At 38.3% G+C, this 27,527-nt stretch overlaps 1 protein-coding gene across 2 annotated transcripts in view; it reads right to left on the bottom strand.

The window, feature by feature from the left end:
• nhsb (Nance-Horan syndrome b (congenital cataracts and dental anomalies)) overlaps positions 1-27,527 on the bottom strand; it is an 80,771-nt gene that overhangs the window by 13,190 nt on the left and 40,054 nt on the right. The window lies entirely within an intron of this gene.

Genomic DNA, 27,527 nt, shown 5'->3' with positions numbered 1-27,527 from the left:
ACCACCAATGTGCAGCATCCACTTGGATGATGCGACGGCAGCCATATTGCGCCAGAACGCCCACCACACACCAGCTGATTGGTGGAGAGGAGACCGAATGATGAAGCCAATCAGGATATGGGGATTATTAGGAGGCCATGATGAAAAGGGGCCTGTGGGCAAATTTGGCCAGGATGCCGGGGTTACACCCCTACTCTTTAACGAAGGACATCCTGAGATTTTTAACGACCACAGAAAGTCGGGACCTCAGTTTAACGTCTCATCCGAAGGACCTCGGTTTAACGACCACAGAGAGTCGGGACCTCGGTTTAACGTCTCATCCGAAGGACTACAGACCTCCAAACTTCATGTGGCCTTCAGATTAGCTCAAGAACAGTGCGTAGAGAGCTTCATGGAATGGGTTTCCATGGCCGAGCAACTGCATCCAAGCCTTACATCATCAAGGGCAATGCAAAGCATCGGATGCAGTGGAGTAAAGCAAGCTGCCACTGGACTCTAGAGCAGTGGACATGTGTTCTCTGGAGTGACAAATCAAGCTTATCTGTCTGACCATCCAATCTGGGTTTGGCGGTTGCCAGGAGAATGTTCTTGTCTGACTACACTTTGGCAAGTGTGAAGTTTGGTGGAGGGGGGATTGTGGTATGATTTGTTCTTCAGGGGTTGGGCTTGGCCCCTTAGTTCCAGTGAAAGAAACTGTTAATGCCTCAGCATACCAAGACATTTGGGACATTACATGGTTCCAGCTTTGTGGGAACAGTTTGGGGATGGCCTCTTGCTGTTCCAACATGACTCCGCACCAGTTCGCAAATCAAGGTCCATAAAGACATGGATGAGCAAGTTTGGTGTGGAGAAAAATGACTGCCCTACAGAGAGTCCCAACCTCAACCTGATTGAACACCTTTGGGATTAGAGAGGAGACTGCGAGCCAGGCCTTCTTGTCCAACATCAGTGCCTGACCTCACAAATGCGCTTCTAGAAGAACGGTCAAATATTCCCATAAACACGCTCGTAAACCTTGTGGAAAGCCTTCCCAGAAGAGTTAAAGCTGTTATAGCTGCAAAGGGTGGGCCAACTCCATATTAAACACCATGGATTAAGAATGGGATGTCATTAAAGTTCATGTGTATGGAAAGGCAGACGTCCCCAAAACATTTTGCAATATAGTGTACTTATTAGGGCTGTGCGATATTAAAGAAAAATGTGATATGCAATATCTTGTTAATTAATGCGATATTTAATATGTGATACGATATTGCAATTAGTGTGTAAATCAATTTTAATTAAATAAAAAAAAAAAATTAAAAACTGAGAACGACACCATTTGTGTTTCACATTATCTGTAGGAAAAGAAAGCATCGCTACAGCTTCTGAAAGTGACTTGTAGCAAGCATTTTTGTTTCAAATCGTTTACGTTTCGGTGTGTGTGTGTGTGTGTGTGTGTCACACAGTGCAAGACTGCAAGTTATTGTTTTTTGCAAATTATTGCGTTTAATAACTCTTTTTAACATCAAGCAAGTCCCATAAGTAACAGTCATGTGGCCAGTCTATTCTCTGCTATGCGTCGACCTAAAGCGGACACTTTTCACAATGTTGAAGTAGCCTTTTAAAATCATTCAGATATTGCATGCCATTGCGATATGCATATTGCAATATGTACATTTGCGATATTTCAATAAGTTGATATATTGCACAGCCCTAGTACTTATAATGTTACAAAATATTTATATTTCAAATAAATGGCTTCCTTTTGAAGTTTCTATTCATCAAAGAATCCTAAAAAGGTTGATAATAATAAGAAATATTTCTTAAGCAGCCAGTGAAGCTGAAGACTGGAGTAATGGTTCAAATTTCAGCTTTGCCATGACAGGAATAAATTAAATTTTGAAATATCTGAAAATAAAAGTTATTTGAAACTGTAATATTTCACAATATTTGTATCAAATAATTGCAACCTGGGTTAGCAGAAGAGGCTTTCATAAACATTATTATTATTTTTTTAATTTTTTTTAAAAATCTTACTGATCCAAACCTTTGAATGGTAGTGTATGTTTCCATATTCATTCACTGTAATCAATATTATGAATTACAAGACAACAAATGACATTCTAGGGAGAGGAAGGTGAAAGACGACTTCATTAGTATTTCTCTCTCTATCTTTTTCTCTTTCCCCCAGCTTCCTGTCTCCTCCTCTCCTCTATAAAGGAGCATCTGCCCATCAGTATTCAATGCACAGTGGTCCTCTTGAACTACCCAGAGTCATCTGTATCCAAGCAACCCTTCATATCTAATTTACAACGAATTAGCAGATCCTTATCAGACCGTGATCAGCAGAATACCAGAAATGCATTTCCTCTCTTAGAAGACCACAGAGAAAAGGGTGGAGGGCTGATGATGATGGACGCTTAGAAAAACACTGGATTTTAAAGCAACAAACCCTTTGTTGTATGTAAATGAAACAAAAGTCATAGGACATATTGCTCGAAAGTGTAATACAAAACAGAAGTGGCTTCTCAAGGCAGGGTCTGTGAATATTTTTTCCCAGGACTCTGGTACATGAAGGGTTTTTCTGGAGAATGTCAGAGAGGGCTCTTATATTTCTGAAAGCTACGTCTAAATATAATGCAGATAGTTCAAGCTGACAGTCAGAAAGAAAACATTTTAGTGCTTATTAACCATGAGGCAAACTACGACAATAGCCAAGTGAACGACAGAAATGAACACAAGACATCACACACACACACACACACACACACACACACACACACACACACACACACACACACACACACACACACACACACACACACACACACACACACACACACACACAGAGTAACTCAATACAAGTCCTTTCTATAACCTTAACTCTAACCACAACCAGAGAACCATTAAAATGAACAATGTTTTGAGTGGTTTTACTCAGCAATTCTAACCCGATACCTACTTTTTGCACGGGTAAATTTGTTTTCATGGCTTTATGTTTAACTGCATTTATAAATGAGACAGCTGAAGACTAAATGTTAGGAATGCGCACAATTAATCATACATGCACGTGGCATCACATATTTACAATTTCACTTTGTGTAATGTTTCTGTTTGAGCATAAACAACGCTTTGCAAGTTACAACGCTCAAATGTCGATGATAAGAGATATATTTTCTTTTACAGAAATCGATTTTTAAGTCAAAAAATAATTTATTGTTCGTCATTAAATCAAACCAATGACTCAACTTCACATTGTCTCTCTCAGTGGGATGAAGATAATCGGTTATTTAAACTGTGGTTAATTTATATACCGAAAGTGATCAAAGAACGCTTCCTTTACAATAGCTGGAACTGTCAAACAGTGAGTGTTCTGGACTCCTGTAAGAATCAATGAATCTCTTACTTTACGTTTGCACTAGTTTAGCTAGTTAAGATGAAAACATTTGTTAGTATGCATAACTTGAGTTACAATGAGGAGGACACTGCATTCATGAGCTCAACATGTCTGTGAGCTATGCTCATCACTGCAACCTTTCATGCCACAATCTAAATATAATGCTATAATCAGCACTTTTCACAATTAGTAAACCTTGAGAACTAATAGTAAAAAAAAGTTCCACATGTTATAATTAGCTATTTCCATATGCAAAGAAGTCAGCCAATCACTGCTTGTCTGCAAGTCTGAAAGCAGACACGCCCCTTCAAACAGAGCAGAGCTAAGAGCACGGCAGGAAAAATGCCTTTTATTTCTAAATGATGACCATTTTTAATGTTAATATCATACTAACATTATAAGTGCCCCACAGGAGACATAAAACAATAAAACAATGCAGTTCATGACCCATTTAAGCTACACTTAAAAATAAATGAACTGCATTGCACAAGATCACTTTGTGTCCGCAAAACAAAATGATGCTATAGGCCCCAAAATAACTTTACTTAAATGTTATAAAAAATGTTATTGACTTTAAACCAAATGCTAATTAACTAGTAAAAAAAATATTCTGCTTGTTGAAATCTGTATATAAAAGGAACCTCAAATGTCACTGGCCCAAATGAAGTTAACTTAAAATAACTTATAAAATAAGTATAAAATATTTTTAAAAATAAATTATATTTATTTGACATTGGACACTTAATTGCATAATTTTATAATTTTATAATAATTTTTCTATTTTAACTCCTTGTCTCTTAAAGACATCTGACTGACACATTACTGATGCATTCAGACCTGAGCCAGTGAGGGGAATTTAAATCTGGATTAAGTGCATTCATGCTTCAACTGAAATTAAGAGCCTCCCCATTGATAGAAAGTCTACAATAATACTTTGTCTCTGGGAGTGGGCCAGTTTTTGTTTTTGCTTCATCTACTTAAGCACCTTATTAAATTTCCCAAGAGATTTTTTTTCAGTCCTGTCAGCAATATGGAAAATCAACTGACTTCACCTTATGTATAGTGGATGTATACGTTTTATATATAGCCTTTAAAGAGAAGGCAATACCAGAATGCATTGTGACAACCTTTAAAGGGGTGGTCTAATGCTATTTCATGCATTCTGACTTATTTACACTGTTAAAGAGTTGGATTGTCATGCTAAACGTGGCCAAAACGTCAAATATTTAGTTGGACTTATGACGGCGTATTTCTGTGTCAAATACACTTTAGGATTCAAATACGTTTCGGAAAGTTTTTTTTCCCGAGCATAGCCCTGTAGGATGTCATAAAGGCCGGAATTCCTTGTAAGGGCACTTATCCTGAATGAGCGCGAGTACAAGAGTACATTCATCAATGAGCTTCTTTCGGGTTACGGAAGCCGTCGGCAGTGCTGTCATTTTGTTTTTAGACCTGTGCAATAAGCGTGTTATAAGAAGTGTGTTTTTGGTTGTAATCGAAAGATAACCATTTTAAACTTCCCAAATAACCCAGCACTATAAGGACAACAGTACAAAATTAGCAACAGAGTTCTGCAAGTGTGTTCGCTTATTCCCGGTCATGAGTCTAAACCACAGGCGTTGAGGGAAACTACAACACGTATGTTTTGTTGGCAATTGGCGCGCAAGTGCATATAACGCAAACAACACAGATGTATAGTGAATCGAAAGTTATCCAGGGATAATGCCATGATGTATTGTGTGTGTGTGTGTGTGTGTGTGTGTGTGTGTGTGTGTGTGTGTACGCTTGTGACTCTTTAGCCCCACCCACTGCACGCCTCCGCAAGCTCTGCTGTTTTCGGAAAGAATCGGTTCAGCGTATCTTTCTTTTATAAATATGATTAAACTAAAGACTCTTCGGAGATATGCAGGATGCAATACTACTCAATAGGTACTCAAGAGTGACGTGTGAAACCGTGTGTGTTAGGTACCCTTTAATGAAAACAATAAATCCAAGATGGAGGACAAGGTGAGAAAAACACTGACTACACATAAACGCATATTCTGCTTTGGAAAGAAGCTGGAGTTTTTATCGAAGCCCTACCTCCCGTGCTCCTCCCCTCCATTTGGACATGTGCTGTAATGATGTGCGAATGCGGTGAACAGACTATTACTCAGCACTGCTCTGCTGTTCAGGTTTCTGGCCAGCATTATAAAGTACCGATCCTCATGCAGCACATACATGACCTCTATTGTGCACGCTCTGTAATCATTCCCTCTGAACTTGGACATTTTGGATAAGTCATTCAATTGTAAATGAACTCGGCCAAAGAGGAAGTATGCTTTGTAACATAGTAGCGTAGAGTTACATATAGCATGTTGTAATATAATAGGTTTGAGACTCTTATAATGCCATTAGTCACAGTTAAGATAATTTCTACAAGTGCATATTGGGGCATTTTTTAAATACACTCTACAATACAAAAGCACACATGGTTTTCATGCATGTCTTCAATTAGCATTACAAAATTGAAATCTGAAAAACATAAGACTCAAAGTCCAGTAACGTGCCATTGAACACCGGGTTTGATTCATGTAGAGGTCGATGCTTAGTGAGCAAGCAGTACGCTGCAGTATAATTGCACCAGAATGCAAAGTAAATGAGTTAAAACGATGCTCATCTATATTGTAGCTCATGGAGTACCTGCATTCACCTCTGCAGGGAACCTAAATCACAGTCCTCGTCTGAAATCTAGTCGTCTTACCTGTTGTGCCTGCTCTCGGGCCTGCGTTTTTACTACCCCTCTTTGTCCTACTCCTTTTTTTCACGCCACAGCCAGGTATCTTCCTCTGAGAGTTACCCATCTCTCCCTGGACTGAGCATACAGAATGAAGGAGTGAAGGATTCTGCTAGAACTACTGCAAGACTGGGAGAGCTGCTCTCTCTCTCTCTCTTGCTCGCTCTCTTTTTCTTTCTTTCTGTCTACAGCAGGTGCACAGTCAGCAATGCGAGTCAGGACTCTGCCAGCAGCAAGGCAAAGTACTGACAAATCTCTAATTAGTAGTGCAGAAGGACAATACAGACAAAAGTTCCAAATTAAAATAATGAAACAAAATAAGTATACACTTTATACAACAGCACAATCCTGCCTCCAAATTTCACACAGGAATCTGACATCAACGTGACATGCAGAAGTAGAATTTATTTTCTCAGTTGGAATATTTTATAAATATTTTTATTTATCTGATATACACTACAGTTCAAATGTTTGGGGTCAGTAAATATATTTTAATATTCTTTAATAATTATTTAAATAAATATTTAAATATATAATATTTAAATATAATAAATATTTTAATAATTTTAATATGTCCTATATGCTCATCAAGGCTGCATTTATATGCAGCATTATCATTTCAAATAAGTACTTTAATATACTTTAAAGTAATTTCTTCCTGTGATGCAAAACTGAATTTTCAGCATCTCTACTCCAGTCTTCAGTGTCACATAATCCTCCAGAAATAATTCTAATATTCTGATTTGCTGCTAAATAAATTACTATAATATGTTTTTTTTTTCAGGATTCTTTGATGTATAGAAACTTCAAAGAAAGACATTTATTTGTAAGGCATTAATAAGGCGTCATTATAGTTAACATTAGTTAACTACAATGGATAACAAGAAATAAAAATGAAGAATACTTCTACAGCATGTAATAGTTTTAGTTATTGTTCATTTCATCATTTACTAATACATTATTAAAATCAAAAGTTGTATTTGTTAATGTTAGTGAATGCACTGTCAAACAATGAACAGCTGTATTTTGATTAACTAACATTAATAAAGATTAATAAATACAGTGTAATAAATGTATTGTTAAATCATGGTCAAGACCTTTTTGTAAAGAGGTATTTCTCAATGTCTTTGCGGAATAAAAGTATTAATCAAAATAAGTTTTGTTTTATATTTTTAATTTTATTTTGTTGCATATTGGCTATTGGTTGTGTATCAGTCTATACTGATTACTAAATAAAAAAAGCTCTAGATCTCTAACATTCTTGACAATGTAGGCCAATAATGGACCACTGGAATAAAATAAATGATGAAAAAACGTGAAATGGGAAAATATGACTTTTTCAAATAATAAGCAAAAAATAAATTCCATTATAATTTTGCTATAATTTATCAGATTACAAATATCAGCCTGTATCCTATATGCTTGATATCGCTGAAATGAAAATAAGTCACATTTATCAGCCAACATCAATATGACCGTCGATGGATTCGGCATTTCTAAAAATAACTATGCAAGGTAAAAGATACCGGACTACATTAAATTACATTCGCGCTACACAAATCATTGTTGCAGTATGTCTTTTATATACAGATGCTCTAGTCATTAGCAGGCAGAGCGCTAGCGTAGTTGAATCTAGGTCAAGCTTGCGTAGCAGAGAAAGACATTGCTGAGATCTTGCTGAGGAAAATCAAATAGTGAATTTATCTATTGGTAGACTTAATATTAAAGGACTAAACAGCATTAAACAAGAAACATGAGAAACACTTATTCACTAACTGATCAATGATAAATGCATTTATTACATAAAAGCAGATTGTTAGCCGTAGCCATCCAGCTGGAGATAGACTCTCTCTCTCTGATGGGGGCTGGGGACTCTGTGTCTCACAGCTGGTCCCTCTGCAGGAGTGCCTAATACCCACTGACATTACACAGCACTAACAACTCTATGGACTATATCTATCAATATACCTGGACCTCTTTGAGGAGCACGTTCCTTCCCTCTACAGCAGGGGATCCCAATCTTTACACCAGTTGAACCTCTTGTAGCCTTTATTATTATAAAGTACCAACTGAGATGCCAACTTTCAGTAAATGTAATATTTTAAGTAGCTGTTTTTATTTATATATTAGTGTAAAATCATATACTGTTTTTTTAATAGAATTTTAACCATATACTGTAAAAAAAAAAAAGTAGTGTACCATAGGATTCCGATAAGCCATTCTGAAGTGCAAAGTAGAGACGAGCTGGCCGTTGCCATCTTGGCAACGCGTTATCGCGCGGATAACAGAAAATGGGAAAAGAGGAGGAAATGGGTGGAGCTTAGGTGACGCAATGGCTATAGACGGTCGATAACTGGCTATCTACCTGCCACTCAAATTAACCACGCCCTTAATTATGCATAACTTTAAGGCTTTATATAATGTAAACGAATGAGTTAAAAAAAAAAATCACCCTCTAACATCAAGGGCAAAATTAGCCGTATAGACCAAAACCACAATTTGTACCAGGCTGTAAACATGTTTCTTTTTTTTCTGCTGTAAAGTTGGGAATTTTAACATGGGGCTGAATGAGATTCTGCTCCCTTCTGGAGCCTGTCGAGGAATTGCAGTTTAAATTACTTCCGCACTTGGTTCAAGAGAGACCGCGGAAGGTTGCCGTTTGATTTTAAAACAGCACTGGGTAACTTTTGCTCTCGGGGTCCCCCTACAGTTGGGAAAAAATAATGTCCTCAACTACTGTCGTAAGCGGTCATCCTACAACAGGGGATGCCGTCGCGCGTGCATTTGTTGACATGACAACCCTGATAGCCCTGAACTAGTAGTGCGCGGGTCGTCTCATAACCCGCGGACCCCGTATGTCTATTTAATGGTCGCGGGTGCGGGCGGGTTGTAAAAATATATACAGTGGTGCATCGGTCGGGCACGCCTCCTTCAGCTCACGCCAATGAGCAAACGCTGGTCCAATGTTGATCCTCGTCCAGCCTTTAATCAGATCACTTTTTTTTTGTTTCCTCTTATTGCTTTCCTCCAACAAAACCTTTTCTTTCTTATTTGTCTGTGCTGCTTTGGACATGACTATATTATCTGACAAACAAAGTTGGGCTTGCACGTCCGAATTTAAAGGGGTACTTCAGCGCTGGGAAGATGAATCTATATTTAAACTGGATCATCAATGTAGTAGAAATGTGAAATTATTTTTGAATTTGGTGCCTTCTAGACTGAGAAAAGACAGAAATTTTTTTTTTGTCTCATGGGGATGAAAGACTACAATTCCCAGAATGCTTCGCTGCCCTGTGCCATTCCCAACGCCACCAACTTGATTACATTGACTGAGTTAGAGGAGACACTACTGTTAAAAACTGAACGTGTCTGTTCAATATAATGAGTGAGTCGCCGCGCGAGTCTCACAGCACTGAGCACTAACTGCAGGAGTGATGAGAGCTGAGGTAATCGCGACTACACTCGCGGCATACATTCACAACGCGAGTTCAGTCTGGCGCGTTTCAGTTCATGCCTTTGCAAGCTTAACTTTCATAGAAATTAATTTGAGAAGTTAAAAGACTTACATTGCACACCATAGCTCCATTTAAATGAGTGCCTGTAGCTTCTAGCTGAGCTGAGTGTAATCTCCCCTCCCCCATGCGCGGATTCAAAACATGCGGAAATGGCTCCCTCTGCTGGCTGTAGTCTTTAGCCTTTGAGCAAACATTCCTCCTATGATGCAAAAATCGTCAATTTTCATCATAGGAGGAATTTTTCCAGAAATAAAATGCATAAATCTCTTGTCTCAGGGGATATGAGGGGGGAAAGCACAATAATTTGAATATACTCCAGGGTTTCTACTGATACAAAGCCATATGCTAATCACTGAAGTAACCCTTTAAGGAAGTGTGGGTGTCGGTGGAAGTGACGTATATGCCGTAAAGCAGTCAAATGTTGTAGTTCTTTTTGTTCTCGGGTTACTACCCGAAACCCGAAGTTTAAAAGTACGATTAAAAACGATACAGACCCCATCAGGCTATGGCAGATGTGTCATTCAACCTATTGTAAGTCGATGTATCATCACAAGAGTCTTGAAAATATATTATTAAGGTTGAAAAGTTACCTAGTGCTGCTTTAACAAATTTTATTGGCTAATGCATTACATTTAATGCAAGTTATGTAATCAGATTACTTTTCTTAAATAACTAGTAAAGTAATGTATTAAAAAAAAAGTTACTTTTTCAAACAAGTAATGCAAGTTACTTTATTATGGTCTGAAAGGGTTTACCCCTCTTGATGGAGTCAGTATTTACATGGCGGAATATACGAGTGGAAAGACTGAACGCTTTTCCAGGGAGTAATCTTGTATTTGTAATATTTAAAAATGTTTATATGCTTCTGCATGTCCCTGTGTGTATAATAAGCAGAGTGTACACACATTGTGCACCGGCCTATAGGTGCATATTACTAACATGCCCTTTAAAGTCCTTCTGAACCGGAAGTAGCGAGTGAGTTTTATTCAGTGCTGCGACGTTTCCAAGTGAAACTGAATATTGAACAGAGGGCGGAGTTTTGCCTCAGCGCTCATCCTCTCCATCTCGCGCTCATAGCAGATGAACGGCAGAGGGGAGTGGTTACGCATTTTAAACCGCAAGCCGTCAAACTAACATCAGCTGAGAGGGAACGCCGTTTCCAAACCGGAAGTAACTCCAGAATTTGATTAAAGATTACCACGCCAAAAATTTTTTTTCTGTGTATTAACTTCCACGAATTAATTGTTTACCCTAAGACCTGTAATATGTGCTTACAAAGTAAATAAGATTGATTTTGATTTCATGAGGACTTTAAATAACAAAAATACTGCGGTTCAGTTGGCGCAGTTGTTTTCAGTTAAAATAGCAACACACCAACAATGCGCCTGAACACACCTCGTTTTCAGACCAGCAATGCCCATGGGCGAACAGATGGGTGCAAGTGCATTTGCTATTTAAACAACATGGCACTGGACAAGGAAATGATAACTGCGTTGGGCTGAAACTAGCAAAAAAGCGCCGGGTGTATGATAGGGCCCTTAGTGTGAAAGAGCCTTTTGAGCGTTTTTTGTTGCAAACAAAGCATGCCCATTAAAGGAAAAAAAAAGTAACGTAAAAGCAAAGGTTACACATTTCTTTCCATTAAAGTAACACAATAAGTTACTTTTTAGGAAGTAGCGCAATACTGTTAAGCATTTCATTTCAAAGTGATTTTCCCCAACACTGCTCATGAATGCCATGTCAAATGGTGAGTGACATTATCAAAACTTTGGGGTTAGGAAGTTCTTTTGGGGATACATCCAATGTATGTTTTCAAATTAATCAAAAGTGCAATGTAAATAAATTAAATGTTAATGTTTTCTACTGGATGTGCTTACATGCAATTTACAAATAATATTAACTTAGTCATGCTACTTCAGGTGAAAAATGTCACAAATATGCATTAGTATAATGTATAAAATAAACCAAGATAATGAAAGAGGAATGCTAGACATCAAGATACAGTACAACTCATATCATACATTTATATTTTATTTATATCCCAAAAGCAAAAGCCCAGCTATTAATGCAAATGTGTGTGCTTTCAAAAAATAAATAAAAAATGTTCATCCTAAAAGCATATCATCACTCTTCATTTAAAGGGGTCCCTGATAAGATAAGCCTGATTTGAGGGCACCATGGCTGGCTGGAGGGTGAAGAACGAGGGGCCCTGTGGAGACTTGACTTATAGACCTTTACAAATGAGCCATAGCAGAATCACTGAAGCATGAGGACTGACCGCTGCCTGTAGTGCTGACCACTGCACTGCTCCAACATACACACACTGCAAGTGTATTTCAAAACCAAACTCAGTTTATAACAGTCAAATATTAAAACATATTCTTGGGTGAGGAATAGGATCAAGCATCCATTTTTTCAAAAGGTACTTATTCGCTTTGATTCCTGTCTTAGTTTCATCATTCATTCTGAGGCTTTTTTTTCTCCACAAATAATAGAAAGAGAGTAATAAACAGATTTCAGACAGAGGACAAGATAAGCAGATCAGATGGGCTGTTGAGTTTATATGTAGGGCAGCACTGTCTCTTTTCTCTCTCTCTCTCTCTCTCTCTCTCTCTCTCTCACACACACACACACACACACACACACACACACACACACACACACACACACACACACACACACACACACACACACACACACACACACACACACACACACACACACACACTTAATAAACTCTACTTAATGCCAGTGTGTCAGAGTTGAATAATTCCAATTTTCTTAAAGGGATAGTTCACACAAATATAAATTCTGTTATATTGTTCCAAACCAATATGCAGTTATTTTTACATTTACATTTAATTATTTAGCAGGCGCTTTTATCCGAAGCAACGTACTTTTCCATGTTTCATCTGGTTTTTGAAGATTCTTCACATTTCTTTTGCATCAAATGACAGTTGACACTTCATAGTGACAATGGCTGTCAAAAAGCTTCATAAAACCACCACAAAGGTACTCCAAATAACACATGCACTGCATTCCAAGTTCTCTGAAGCCATATATGGATTACTTTTACAGTGTTTTTGCCTATTTTGAGGCATAACAGCTAAGAACTGTCATTGTCTGGCAAAAAGCGATTCTTTAAAGTGTCTCACTGTAAAAAAAAATAGCAGCATGCATTTGTTGGAAACTAGTCTTATAATCAGCACCCTAAATTCCTCAGATCTTTGGTGGATCATTTTTTTTATTTGACATGTGGGAAATCACCAACCCTGCATTCTCCCCCACACCACACATGAACTATGGAAACGACAATGCCATACAAACCTCTGAATTCATATACAAGATATTCGGATACAACATAGGGGTGTAAGATGTGTATCATCTACGGAAATATTATGATGTGAAGTGTCATTATCGAGTATGTCACAATCGAAGGGGGTGAAAATGCCTCTATGAGTTGAGTTTTTGTCTTATATTTCTATGATATAGTTAAGAAATATTACACAAACAAACAAGAGTGCGTGTTTTCTCAAATATCAACATGATTGCAAATTTGATATTGATTTTATACAACTGTTCAATAAACAAGATAATATTCTGAGTAACATTTCAGACACAATATTGCCAGTTTTTGCTCTATTTTATCAATAAAAATTAGTTTCAAACAAAGCCAGTTTCAAAGCCAACAAAGTCTGTTTTCCGGAACTAGCTGTGTGAACAAATTGTTTGAATGAAAGACTCAATCATTAAGACTGACTTCTATTTTTTTTAAATAAGGTATAATTTAATCAAATCAAATAAATTAAATTATATTGAAATATTCAAATTATCATGTCAATATTGCACCCGTAATACAACAGGGAATAAACATCAGGAGCTAGCTAAAGCCTCCATGGAAAATAAAGACAACAGTCCATAAGCATAGCCAATGCTGTAATTCAGCATGCAACAATTTATGGTTTACACAACTGCATGCTCCAACATGTCAGACCAAACATGGACAGACAGTCGGTGTGACAGAGACATCATCTCTTTGGCAGGCATAGCATTTCTAGTTCAAATAAAAGACAATCTCAGATTGAGAAATAACAAGGTGGATAGATTAGTGAAAATTGTTTCAAAAGTAATACATTTATTTTTTTCTTTCTGTGTATCCCAGGAAAGAGAGAAAGAGATTAAAAGCCATTAGACAAGAAGAAGAGATGCAAATATCATTCAGATATATAATAGAGTATGGACTGTCAAAACAGTCTAACCAGTAACTGATCTAAAAAGTATAAACAGCTGCATTATTTCACAATATTAAAATGAATAACCACAAGGGGAGAGAGAACAGCATTATCAGACTGGACTAAAGGAATGCGCAGACGGACATACCTCTGGATCTGAGAGGAACACAGCAGGTAAAAGCCATTGTTTAGGAAGGACAGCTATGTTCAACTGCCCCTTAGCCAGGTCAGCTGCCCTTCAACACTCATTCCATTCATCTTCACGCATGCTATAGCACACAAGCTCACCTGCTGCGGTTTGCAGCCATTAGCCACATGAACAGACTAACCCTTACACCAAAGTAAGCCCATCTGCAGCATCTGCACTTACACTGTTCCATTTCCACATCAATTCCCCCCATTTCTAAGGGCATATACGGGGTGGTACAGTCTAGTCTGCACTCCGTTTGCCCTTAATCTTCTAATGGGCCAGTGTAAGAGCTGGTCCAAAGGGGGATTTGAATCAGGAATACAAAAAGAAGGGTGTTTTCATGCGATTATTCCTGGAAAATCAGTTTGTATAGACTGTTATAAATGCAAATAAATTAGTTTTCTTTCCATAAATTAGCTAAACATGCATTTAGTTGAGATATTGAGGATTTTTTATTTTTAATTATTTGTATTATTTAATATTAATTTTATTTCAGTGTATAAAAAGGAAGAAAAAAAAACATCAGACAAGACGAAAAGATGCTTTCATAGAGTTTGGACCATCAAAACAGACCAAAAGTAATCGATATTGAAGTATTAACAAGCTGCATTATCTCACGATATTAATATGAATAGCAAATGTAATCACAATTATGAACACAATATGATTTAGATGATTTTGAGTTCAAGGAGACTTGCACAAAAGGCAAAAAAACTTATTTGAATAAAATACTCATCAGCTCCTATCTGGATGGATCTAGGGTAGCTACATTAAAATATGTCTAATACATAATAATCATTCATACAGAAATCTGAATGTAACTGATATGATTAAAACTTGTACCGTTATTATGTCATTATAATAGCTTGTCGCTCAGTGTAGACATCAAAGTGAATGAAAGCCCCCATGTGTACATATTTGAGAAGTGAACATCCTTGTGTGCATGTGTGAGCATGCATTTAAGTGTGTGTTTGTGTGTGTGTGTGTGTGTGTGTGTGTGTGTATATGTGTGTGTGTGTGTACTTGTACAACTATCTTTGTGAGGGCCAGTTTGAGTTTTAGACCATTGGAGTGAGAACAAAGTAAGTAAAGTGAGGACACTTTAGCCGTTTCCACTGAAATTACCAGGAACAATTTGTTCCAGGAATTTTTTCCCCAGGAAATTTTTTCCCCAGACCTGTTGCTGTCTGCGTTTCTATCATGGTCTAAAGTACAGTGAAGATTAGTCTGCTGGCATAGGACTGCGCGCAACTTTTCAGATCCTATTAGATTTCATCCTCTGCATATAAGCTTAAAGCTACACTGAGTGATATTTTCCCCCATCTAGCGGTGTAAAGGTATATGACCATCCAGTGAATATTAGCTTCTGTTCCTCTCAATTCCAATTTCGTTTTAACTCCTACGGTGATCGATTTAGTCTAAGATTAACATGGCTTCCAGTTCGACCTCGTCAACGAGTGCCATCGAGTGTTAAAACGCGAAAGGCGAAGCTTGAATTTACGGGTATGTCCTTCTTTGGCTAATGTTCTTTCAAGATGGAGGGGCAACATGGCGACCGGCATTCGAAACCCTCTCCTGTATGTATTTTCAATGGCATATTATAAACTATATTATTAAAGTAAATATACATTAATGAGCAGATATATTTTTGATAGAACTAAATGTTTTTAGCAAAATAAGTTACACAGTGTAGCTTTAAAGGTGCTGTAAGTAAGGTTTTCACTTTACTAAAGCATACCAAAGCAAATACCATAATATGTTTACAGATATTTAGGAAACATGCTAAATCCACCTACTTCTATCCCAGAAAACAATGCTACAGTAGGGGTGTACGATATATATTTATCTATAATAAATATCACAGGAAGAAACCAAATATCAGCATGATAATAACAAATGTGAAATAGATTTTATACAAGTTTACTGAACAAGAATTTAATATTGAGTGACTTACATTTTAGACACCATATTGCCCATTTTTACTCCATTTCGCCAAAGAGAATAGTTCAAAACAAAGTCACACCCGCACTGTAATCGTGTTTCTGAGCAACACATGCGGTGTCTCTTTACTAAATGAATCAGCTTTTTGAACGAATCATTTGAATCAATGATTCAGTGACTAAGATAGATTAAGATAGTCAAATGATTTGTTCCTGAATGAATCAGTTGTTTAAATGAATCGGTTTCATCTTTTCATATTTTAAATAATTTTTTAAATATCAGTATTCAACGTTATGTTTAAAACATAAAAAACTAGGTAAAAAAGCTCATTAAAGGAAAAAAAATACATTTAAACTTTTGTGAAAAGATGATTCACCACACATAATATGAAGAATATCAAAAACTTTGGAAATCACCAGCACCAAGGTACCAGAACAATAACACACTCAGCAAAATATCGTCTATTTATCATTATCGAGAAAATCCCAGAAAATAGCAAGATTATATTTTTTGTCAATATCGCACAACCCTATGCTCCAGCTAGTTATTACTTTGAAATGTGCGTTGTGTGTAATGTCTATTTTAACTCCATTCTTTATTCGAATAGACAAACAAACCTTGATGCATGCACCGCAACAAACTTTTAAAAATAGGGGTTGAAATAAAATGCTGTGTGGAGTCAACCAATCAGCAAGTTCAGCGCATAAGTCCCACCCCCATAAATTCCTGAACTTTGAAAAAGTACTACAGGGACTTTTTGAGGGGCCTTTTTATCCGGAACTAAATTTAGACCCTGGTCCCTGCGGTCAAAACACACCGGGTACCACCCCATATTTTCTATAGTTCCTGGGAAAAGTTCCTGCAATGGAAACTCTGCTTTTGTCCGGTATTCACTTTCTGAGACCCATTCAAAGGCCTGTTTGAGGGTTAAGACTTGGTTTTAGGAACAAGGTTATAATTAGGTTAAGGGTTGGTTTATGGTAAGGGCACTTCGTTTTGATAAGTTTAGGGTAAGCAGCTGGAGATTGCATCTCAATGTATGTCCTGCCAAAGAGCTGTACAAAAATGTGTATGAACATACACCGGAGTTCCTCTGCCTGGAATAATAAAGACCTTCCCGCTAATCCATGTTAATCTGGTCATCCTGTGCTAGTGACCTTGGCGTCAAATGGACTGACTGTAGGTGAGTGTTTAGTACAGACAGAAACACATTGGCAAACATAGAAACACAGGTCTGGCCGCTTTGGCCGGCAGCTTGTGGCTCTGCAAGATGCCCATTAACAGCACATATTCACATGCCTGGACTTGGGGGGAAGCCAATATGCCTATTGCAATGACAAGCGTCTGAGGTGAAATTGCACTTGTGTGTCATTTTGTGATAATTTCACACAGCCACATGCAGTACTGTTAGCCTGGATGCCAGCCGAATTTAGCCCCGCCCACAACATTTTTAGGTCAGCCAGTTCGGTCCGGCCTCGATCCATAGAGGAGTAATTATCTCCGAACGGAAACTGTTCGGACCAATGAAATCATCAGGGCGGGCTTTAGACGATGACGGAGAGATGATAAACAGTAACGTAATCATGCACGTCATCAAAGGGGCTTGGATTATATTTGTTCAAATCCTAAACGGAGAGCTTGTTCTCCGGGAAAAAAATGGTATTTGGGGGTAAAATGTGTGTTATTTTGGCATGGTTGTCTGCTAAAATTCACACTCATGGGTCTATATATAAAATAATAGTCGCTGTCCAATTGAGGTCTTTCCTGGTTTGGTTGAAACACGCCCCATAATCACAGCCCAATGGAGCAGTTTCAGACTCATATTCTGACTAGAATTGAGTATGACCACATCAGGCAACAGTATTGTAGTTGATGACAATAAAATGAGCAGTTGCAGCATTGTCTGACAATAGTGTGATGCCTAAAATCTTTAGGCACACTTTATCTTTTGCAGACTTGCAAAAGTCAAAAGACATGGGTGGCACTAAGGCTTCTGCACAGCCCGCATGGAGCACACCTGTTCTATTCTTTCCTCATCCTCTCAAGTCACACCCTTCCTCTGCCTTTTACTGAGGCTCTCTTTAATATCATTGTTACGTCTCCTGTTGGCATAGAGGTATGAAGAGGACGTACATAATATAAACTCTTTATTCTGAACTCTGGGGCATAAATGGGAAGAATGAACCAAGGACAACGAGGTAGCAGTTTCTAAAAGTGGTTCGCTTTATTTTCACAACCTATTTCCTTGCAAGGAAATAATCCACCAATATTTACATCTATACACAACCAAGCGAAAAAACAAACAAAAGAAAACCCAAGATTTAATTAATTAAACCAGACCAAAGAGAGAAGGAAAACGAGCGGTGCTAAATAAACAAAGCAACAAAACCAAAGCCCGTTAAACTAATCCCCTCCCTCTACACTAACTAAAAAGAAAAGAAAAACAAAGAGATCTTCAGCGCTCAACACGCCATAACTAAGCTTCACTGACTAAAAACAAAAACATACAGGAAGTTGCACCCGCTCCTTACCTAATGTGTTTAACAGAGAACATAATCCTAAGTGTGTGTAAGATGTATGTCACGTGACGTACTTCCCTTTTCTCTACTCTCCGGTCCGGCACTGGATCGAACAGGTTCTCTGAAGAAACACAAAAGCAAGCGAACCACCACTAAGTCAGTAGCCTCAACAAACAACTGGCACAGCCAGCCAACAAACACACAAGCTCCGCCCCTCCTCTCTTCTGTTCCACCAGGTGTCCTTTATATTAAAGCGCAGTAGATGATTGGTCCAATTCCCTGTCCATCATACGGAGTAATCGCGATCAGCAACCAATCACAGCACCTAAAAATGAATGACAGTAGAACAAAAGAGAGACAAGCAAACCAGAGCGAAGGGGAGAAGCAACCAATAACGAAAGGGGGAGGGAAACCAATTAAGCACGTAACACCCCCACCCTTAAAAATCAAACATTATAAAAATTGTAATGTTTGTACACAGAATTACCCCTCACTGGAATTACACCCTTGAAAGGGCATCTGCAACCACATTGTCCACTCCCTTCTTGTGCCGAATCTCAATATTATAATCTTGAACCACTAGGGCCCATCGCATTAGCCTTTGATTTTGGTTGTACATACGACCCAAGAATGTGAGAGGATTGTGGTCGGTATAAACCACCACAGGATGTGAAGTAGACCCAACATAGACCTCGAAGTGTTGCAAAGACAACGACAGAGCTGAGGACAACACTGAATCAGGTTAACAATGTCGACACGCTGATCCTCGGGCAAATGACAAAGCACCCTTGAAGGGTCACTTAAAATCTCAGAATTAGACAGTGGTGTGAACGGCAACGGATCAACCCTTAATCTCACCTCATCAGCTTCAAGCTCAGCATCACCAAGAGATGGTACTAACTCACAACTCACAGCAACAGAGGAAACCACGGGCCCTGTTTTTTCTCCTGAACAGTGAGATGCTTCTTCCCTGGAATGATAAGCTTTAAGCATATTAATATGACATACACGTTTTTGTCTCTTACGGTCAGGTGTTTTAATGATATAATCAGTGTCACTTCTTTTACCCATCACCTCATAAGGACCAGTAAAACGTGCAGACAATGCAGATCCTGGAATTGGTAGTAAAACAAGTACCTGGTCACCCACTGAGAACAAACGTGACACCGCTGCTTTATCAAAGTGTTGCTTCATGCTAATCTGAGCTTTAGAAAGGGCTTCCTTAGCACACACACAAGCTTCCTGTACCCGTTCCCGAAAACGAGCCACATAGTCAAGGATGTTCTTGGTAGGACTTAAACTGTCATCCAGACCAAGCATTTGTTCTTTGAGGACTTTCAATGGTCCACGGACACTGTGTCCAAATACCAACTCAGTTGGGCTAAAGCGCAAAGACTTCTGAGTGATTTCACGGACGGCAAAAAGAACAAAAGGCACTCCCTCATCCCACTCGTTCCCTGTATCTGCACAATACTTCTTCAGCATAGATTTGAGTGTCTGGTGAAATCTCTCGAGCACACCTTGACTTTCAGGATGGTATGGACTAGATGTACGGTGACAGATACCCAACGAACACAAAGTTTGTGAAAACAGCCGAGACATAAAATTTATGCCCTGGTCTGTTTGTACGATCTTGGGCAGACCAAAAGTAGAAAAAAACTTTACTACCGCCTTAACGACCGATTTGGATGTAATTTTTCGCAATGGCACTGCTTCTGGATATCGAGTTGCTACACACATTATCGTGAGCAAAAACTGATGACCAGTCTTAGTTCTGGGCAGTGGACCAACCCAGTCCACAATCACATGCTCAAAAGGTTCTCCAAGCACTGGAATTGGGACTAATGGTGCAGGAGGAATAACTTGATTTGGTTTCCCCATGATTTGACAGGTAGGACATGTACGACAATAAGCTGCAACATCCCTTTTCAACCTTGGCCAAAAAAAATGACGCAACACCCGATTGTAAGTCTTAGTCACTCCTAGATGTCCTGACAGGATGTGATCATGGGCAAGGGAAAGTACATGTGCACGATATGCTAAAGGCACCACTACCTGACAAACAGTGGAACACTCTGCATCCTCGACCACTCTAGGCTGCCATTTTCGCATTAGCAAATCATCTTCCAGAAAATATGAGGCGTTCCCTGTTGACTCAAACACAGCATCAAAACACTTTGTCAACGTTTCATCATCACGTTGGGCTTTCTTAACTTCTCACGACCAACAGGTAGCAGAGATGTCAGCAAACCACTAACCTTTTCATTGCCGGTCTCATGAGGCACGTTTTCCATTGTAACCTTCTCCGTGCACATGAACGTGTCATCCAGCGTAAACTCTGTCCCCATCTTTTTACTCTGGGCACGAGTCAATACACAAGCAGGAAAAACATTAGGATACTTCAAAGTTAAATCGTCTGTAACAGACGTAACAACCGGTTTATCCAGTACTTCTAATACGGGAAGCACTCGACCTCCGGCCAAATCATTGCCCATAATGAATTCAACCCCAGACACTGGCAACCTAGATCGCACACCCACATCCACAAAACCTGTAACTAACTCTGTTTGTAAATAAACACGATGTAAGGGCACTTTCAATACCTCCATACTAATACCTTGCACCAGGATACTAGCCCCCACACTGGACTTCTCTGAGAATGGCAACACGTCACCACAAATAAAAGAGCGTGCAGCTCCAGTGTCTCGCAACACCTGTACCGCCACTTGATCATCTCCTTGGCCACTGAAAGACACAAAACCTTTTAACATAAAGGGTTGATAAACAGAATCAACAGGAGCCGGAATAGTTTTTACCAATCCTATAGGATGTGCACTGGGAGTTTGCGGTTTCTTTTTCAACATTATACAATCGGCAATTACATGACCTATTTTGTGACAATAGAAACACTCACGCTTCTCTTTAGGTACTTCCACCTTTGTGTTAGATGTAACAGCTTGTGGCAGAAAACCTGCTAACACGTTTCTGTCACCCCGCGTTGTATAAAACACATTTTTATGGGTTAAAGCAAACTCATCTGCTAGAACCGCAGCTGCAGACATTTCCGTCACCTTCCGTTCATTCAAGTACAGAACAATGCGTTCGGGCAAACACCTTTTGAAATCTTCAAGCAGCATTAATTCGCGTAAAGACGAGAGATCATCAACATTACTGGAGGTGCACCACTTATCAAACAATGCTCCCTTCTCCCTTGCAAATTCCACGAACGTCTGACTGCTAATTTTCCTATGGTTACGAAACTTTTGTCTGTACGCTTCCGGCACTAATTCATAAGCGCGCAAGATAGCTGCTTTCACGGTCTCATATTTCCGACTATCTTCCATAGACAACGTAGAAAATACTTCCATAGCCTTCCCCACAAGCCTACATTGCAACATCAACGTCCACACTTCCTTTGGCCACTTCAACGACCCCGCAATTCTCTCAAATGCACCAAAATAACTGTCCACTTCCATCTCTCTAAACAGCGGCACCAATGAAATGTTTTTACTCACATCAAAAGCAGTGGTAGACAAACCACGCTCCGTCGAATTTCGGCCAGGTGACTCCGAAGCAGACATGCCAGTGGACCTAGAAGACAGCTTCCCCTCCTCTAACTCCAACCGGCGTAGTTTTACCTCTTTATCAGCCTGAATCTCCATCCGCCGGATTTCAAGCTGCAGATCAAAATCAGCGCGTCGGGCTTGTGCTTTGTCTTCCGCCTCCATACGGAGTCGAGCAAGACGAATTTTTACCTGCGCGTTCTCTCTAGAACCCGGCGTGAATGGGGAGAATGGCTCAAATGGGGGTAAACCTGTTTTAACCTCCGCCTCAACAAGCCTAACCTCCCCAACATCAGCATCAGCGCGTTCACGAGTCGTCATTCCCTCACTGATTTGATCTGCTTCTCTAACCGACTCTGGTAAACTCAATACGTTTAATTCCAAAAGACCGTCTAACACAACAGTTTTAATCGTTCTTTTCAATGACTGCCGACTAACTGAGATCTGGAAGTGTTCAGCTATTACTAAGAGATCATCCTTACGACATTTCTGAAGAAGATCCAATGATGGATTCTCAATAAACGCACTCACATTCAACGACATAACCAAAAGTTACAACCAAAACCCAAGTATACGGCTTCCCGTTACACAAAACTCAATGCTACAATATTAACTAACCACTTGATTCACTCAACCACACACATCCCCAGAACAAAACAAAAAGTTGTTCATTACCGGAACTTCCCCGATACGGAGAGATCCCGGACGAGCCCCCAAATTATGTTACGTCTCCTGTTGGCATAGAGGTATGAAGAGGACGTACATAATATAAACTCTTTATTCTGAACTCTGGGGCATAAATGGGAAGAATGAACCAAGGACAACGAGGTAGCAGTTTCTAAAAGTGGTTCGCTTTATTTTCACAACCTATTTCCTTGCAAGGAAATAATCCACCAATATTTACATCTATACACAACCAAGCGAAAAAACAAACAAAAGAAAACCCAAGATTTAATTAATTAAACCAGACCAAAGAGAGAAGGAAAACGAGCGGTGCTAAATAAACAAAGCAACAAAACCAAAGCCCGTTAAACTAATCCCCTCCCTCTACACTAACTAAAAAGAAAAGAAAAACAAAGAGATCTTCAGCGCTCAACACGCCATAACTAAGCTTCACTGACTAAAAACAAAAACATACAGGAAGTTGCACCCGCTCCTTACCTAATGTGTTTAACAGAGAACATAATCCTAAGTGTGTGTAAGATGTATGTCACGTGACGTACTTCCCTTTTCTCTACTCTCCGGTCCGGCACTGGATCGAACAGGTTCTCTGAAGAAACACAAAAGCAAGCGAACCACCACTAAGTCAGTAGCCTCAACAAACAACTGGCACAGCCAGCCAACAAACACACAAGCTCCGCCCCTCCTCTCTTCTGTTCCACCAGGTGTCCTTTATATTAAAGCGCAGTAGATGATTGGTCCAATTCCCTGTCCATCATACGGAGTAATCGCGATCAGCAACCAATCACAGCACCTAAAAATGAATGACAGTAGAACAAAAGAGAGACAAGCAAACCAGAGCGAAGGGGAGAAGCAACCAATAACGAAAGGGGGAGGGAAACCAATTAAGCACGTAACAATCATATTGTTATGTGTGTAAATGGAGCAAAGACTACTGCTATTTTTACAGAAATGCACCACTTAGAACTAAAAATCATTACCTCAATACACAAAAGTCTTGAATGTCGTGGCTTTAAAAAAAAAAAGAGTAAACAGCTCTTCAGCTCTTTTTGGAATACTCTAGCCATTTTTCCAGGGATCATTCTTGTTATTTGCTTCCTATCACATACATGACCTGTAATGGTATTTCTATTTTGTAAATCATGAAAGTGTGGGTATGTGGGTTTGCATGTTGCAAGACCTTCTCAGACAGGAAGAGAAAAACTTTCATCACATGCCGTTTTTTGTCTGGTGCTGATCGTGCTTTATAATCCTGTGATCCATTGCAAATTACAATCCTGGACTGAATAATTTAGTATCTTGTGTTTTCAAATTTGAGCACAAAAATAATAATAATAATAAAAAGAAAACATATCAGTTTATATCAAGAAAATAATGATCAGTGTATTAAAGCAGGTAAAAATGCACAAAGAAAACCTGTATGCACATTCAGCTCCACTGATTTTTAATCATAAATTCAATTTGGAGAAAAATATTAAATTAAATAAAAAACAATGTACTATAAAACAATAATAATTATCTGATTTAAGTTGCATGATTAATAAAGGTAAATGGATGGTGATGCACCATTTTTTTTTTTTTTTTGGTTAATTAAAAAACAATAAGTAATGAAAATGATAATATGTTTTATGTAGGGATTTTAATCCAGGTTTGTCAATCAAAAAAACTATTTTCTCAACACTGGCCCCTAGTGCTCAAAAGGAGACAAGGCTGGTGCAGCTCAAAAGTCCAATTTTCACAAGCTATATTTAAGGGAGTGCTTCATTCATCGACAAAAGTGTAAAATGGAAAGATTAATGTTTTTAAAAAGGTTTTATAATTTAACATAAAACAGATGTTGTGTGAATATTATGGTATTATTTACTTAGATGTATCTATTCTGAATAAAACATTGACTTTAAAAGTGTGGTTTAATTCAGTGTTATACAGTTTGAGTAAAAAGTATTTCAAAGGAAACTTCAACTACGTAGAAATTACACAGCCGTTTACTGGTTAAAAGTTAAAATGACTTATTTTCTTTGTTAATTTTGCTTAATTAATTCCATAACTGAAATTTACTTAAACAATGTCTGTGCTATATTTGACAAAGCAAAATTAAGTACATTTTACTTTTCTTTGTTGTTTTTTTTAGTGTAAATGGCAACAAACAGAGAGAAAGACATGGAGAAAAAGCTGCCCGAGGGAGAGAGAGAGCGTTATCAGTTTTTGAGATCAGTGTCTCAAACACCTCTAGGATAAACGGGTGGTAATTTGTCATTTACAGCACAGGATCACAGAGCCACGACACCTCAGCTCCTCCTCCTCTGCCATCACAGAGACTCACCTGAGTTCACAGCAGGATGTGGCTATCACACTGAGCCTAATTATGCTAATCACATAACTACCTCCAGACATGACCCTTTTGAAGCCCACCTTACGAGGGGATGTCTGCAAGTTTGCACAAGCAGAATTTGAAATGGAGACAGAGTGAGGAAATTGTGCAGTGGAAAAAAATGTTTACAAGACTAGCTAGAAGTAAGCTACCCAAGTTAGATCGAGAAACCTGCTACCCACTAGCAGAACCAAACAAAGTGACAAAAATAATCATAATAAAAAAAATAAAAAAAAAGAATTGTAAACAGCTGACTTAAACATCACACTGAAATAAATAGGAATTGAGTTAATGCCACGGCATCAGACCACTAAAACAAACAAAGCATTGTTGAAAGCACCACAGTGTTTACACTCTTAAGACAACTCAACCAACAAACAGCTACTTATAGTCATCTCTGCAGATTAAACTGAGAATGTTGTAAAAAAAAGAAAAAAAGAAACAAAATTACACCTTTAAGCAGTAGAGTAGACGGAGTTTATATGCCATTTTTGGACATGTCCTATGGTCGTAAGGCTATCACTCTAAAGTTTGAGGTTGGCAAGATCTCTTACGGTCACCAAGGCTACATGTATTTGCCTAAAGTGATAGTTCACCCAAAAATGAAAATTAGATTTTTATCTGCTTACCCCCAGGGCATTCAAGATGTATTTGTGTTTGTTTTTTCAGTAGAACACAAATGAAGATTTTTAATTTCAACCGTTGCCGTATAATGCATGTCAATGTTTTTTTTTTTCTACGAGAGCCACTATGAGAGTAAAAAACACATACGAATCCATATTAAACCCTGCGGCTTGTGATGATACTGTGATGTCTTAAAACACGAAACGATCGGTTTCTGCGAGAAACCGAACAGTATTTATGTTATTTTTTATCTCATAGCAGACGAATCTCATCTAATATTTTCAACACCATTACTTCAGCTGGAGAAGGTCAAAATCCAGCGCTATCATAGATATGTGTACATAGATGCCTCATTAGTGCCTGCGTGGATGGCGCGGATTGGTCGAATGTATGTACACATATCTATGATCGCGACAGGTTTGACGCTCAAGAAAAATTATTATTAATGCTGAAAAGTTTCGCTGCTTCAAATTTTTGTGCAAACCCAACTTTTTTCAGGTTTTTTGATGATTAGAAAGTTCAAAAGGACAACATTTATTTGAGATAGAAATCTTTTGTAGTTATGTAAGGTATTTACTTTAACTTTTGATCAATTTAATGCATCCTTGCTGAATAAAAGTAGTATCATTATCCTCAAGTAGCAAAGAATGCTTTAAAAATGCCAATTCCATAATGGAACTTATGTACTCAAAATCTATTAAAAAAGCTGAAAATACAGAGTTCATCCAGCCATATTCAACTAATGCCACATCTTAACAGTTTAGCTCTGTCCATACACAATGCTAGCACACAAATCAGACACAAAAGATGGTCCACCTCATGTGTGACTAGCTGACATGCACTGCTGCTGACTTTTCAAATTATACAAATACACAAATATTGATATGCCAAGAAAAAAATATACAACGTTTTGTGTGCGTATAAATAAGTAAGTGTGACGCACTTCAGAACACTGTCCAGAATACATATACAATATGATGTCATTCGTTCTTACATGTGGTCTACAGCAACCACAGAATAACAGAGAACAGGAAGGAACAGATGGATGGAGTCCTTTACAGGAGTCTTTGTTGAAACGGCTTCCATTTCATTCGGCCACAATGGCATGCAGTAACGCTACACACACAAACACACCTTCGTAATTCAACATTCATCTTCTGTATAGAAGTCCAATAAGGTCAAAGTTAGCAAAGGATATCCTCGGTTTCTATCAGTGCCCATCTTCATGTTTGTGGGACGTTTTCAAGAACAACAAATATTAAAAATGCGCATATATAATTTAAAATAATAACATAAACTGCTTTTTTTCATTGTTAATGTGCATCAAGGGCAAAAGTCAATTATTTTTTCATGTTCCTGAAAAAAAACTAATGTTCATCTAGACTGTATTAATTCATATATATATATATATTATATATATATATATATATATATATATATATATATATATATATATATATATATATATATATACATACATATATATACAGTGCCTTGCGAAAGCATTCGGCCCCCTTGAACTTTGCGACCTTTTGCTCCATTTCAGGCTTCAAACATAAAAATATAAAACTGTAATTTTTTTGTGAAGAATCAACAAGTGGGACACAATCATGAAGTGGAACGAAGTGTGTGTGTGTGTGTGTGTGTATATATATATATACTGTATATGTGTGTACACACACATATGTATGTTTATATACACACACACACACACACACACACACACACACACACAC

Source organism: Pseudorasbora parva, chromosome 22 (assembly GCF_024679245.1).
Source record: "Pseudorasbora parva isolate DD20220531a chromosome 22, ASM2467924v1, whole genome shotgun sequence".
NCBI lineage: Eukaryota > Metazoa > Chordata > Actinopteri > Cypriniformes > Gobionidae > Pseudorasbora > Pseudorasbora parva.
Note: the sequence above shows the minus strand (reverse complement) of the source record. Positions and strands in the feature narration are given on the sequence as shown.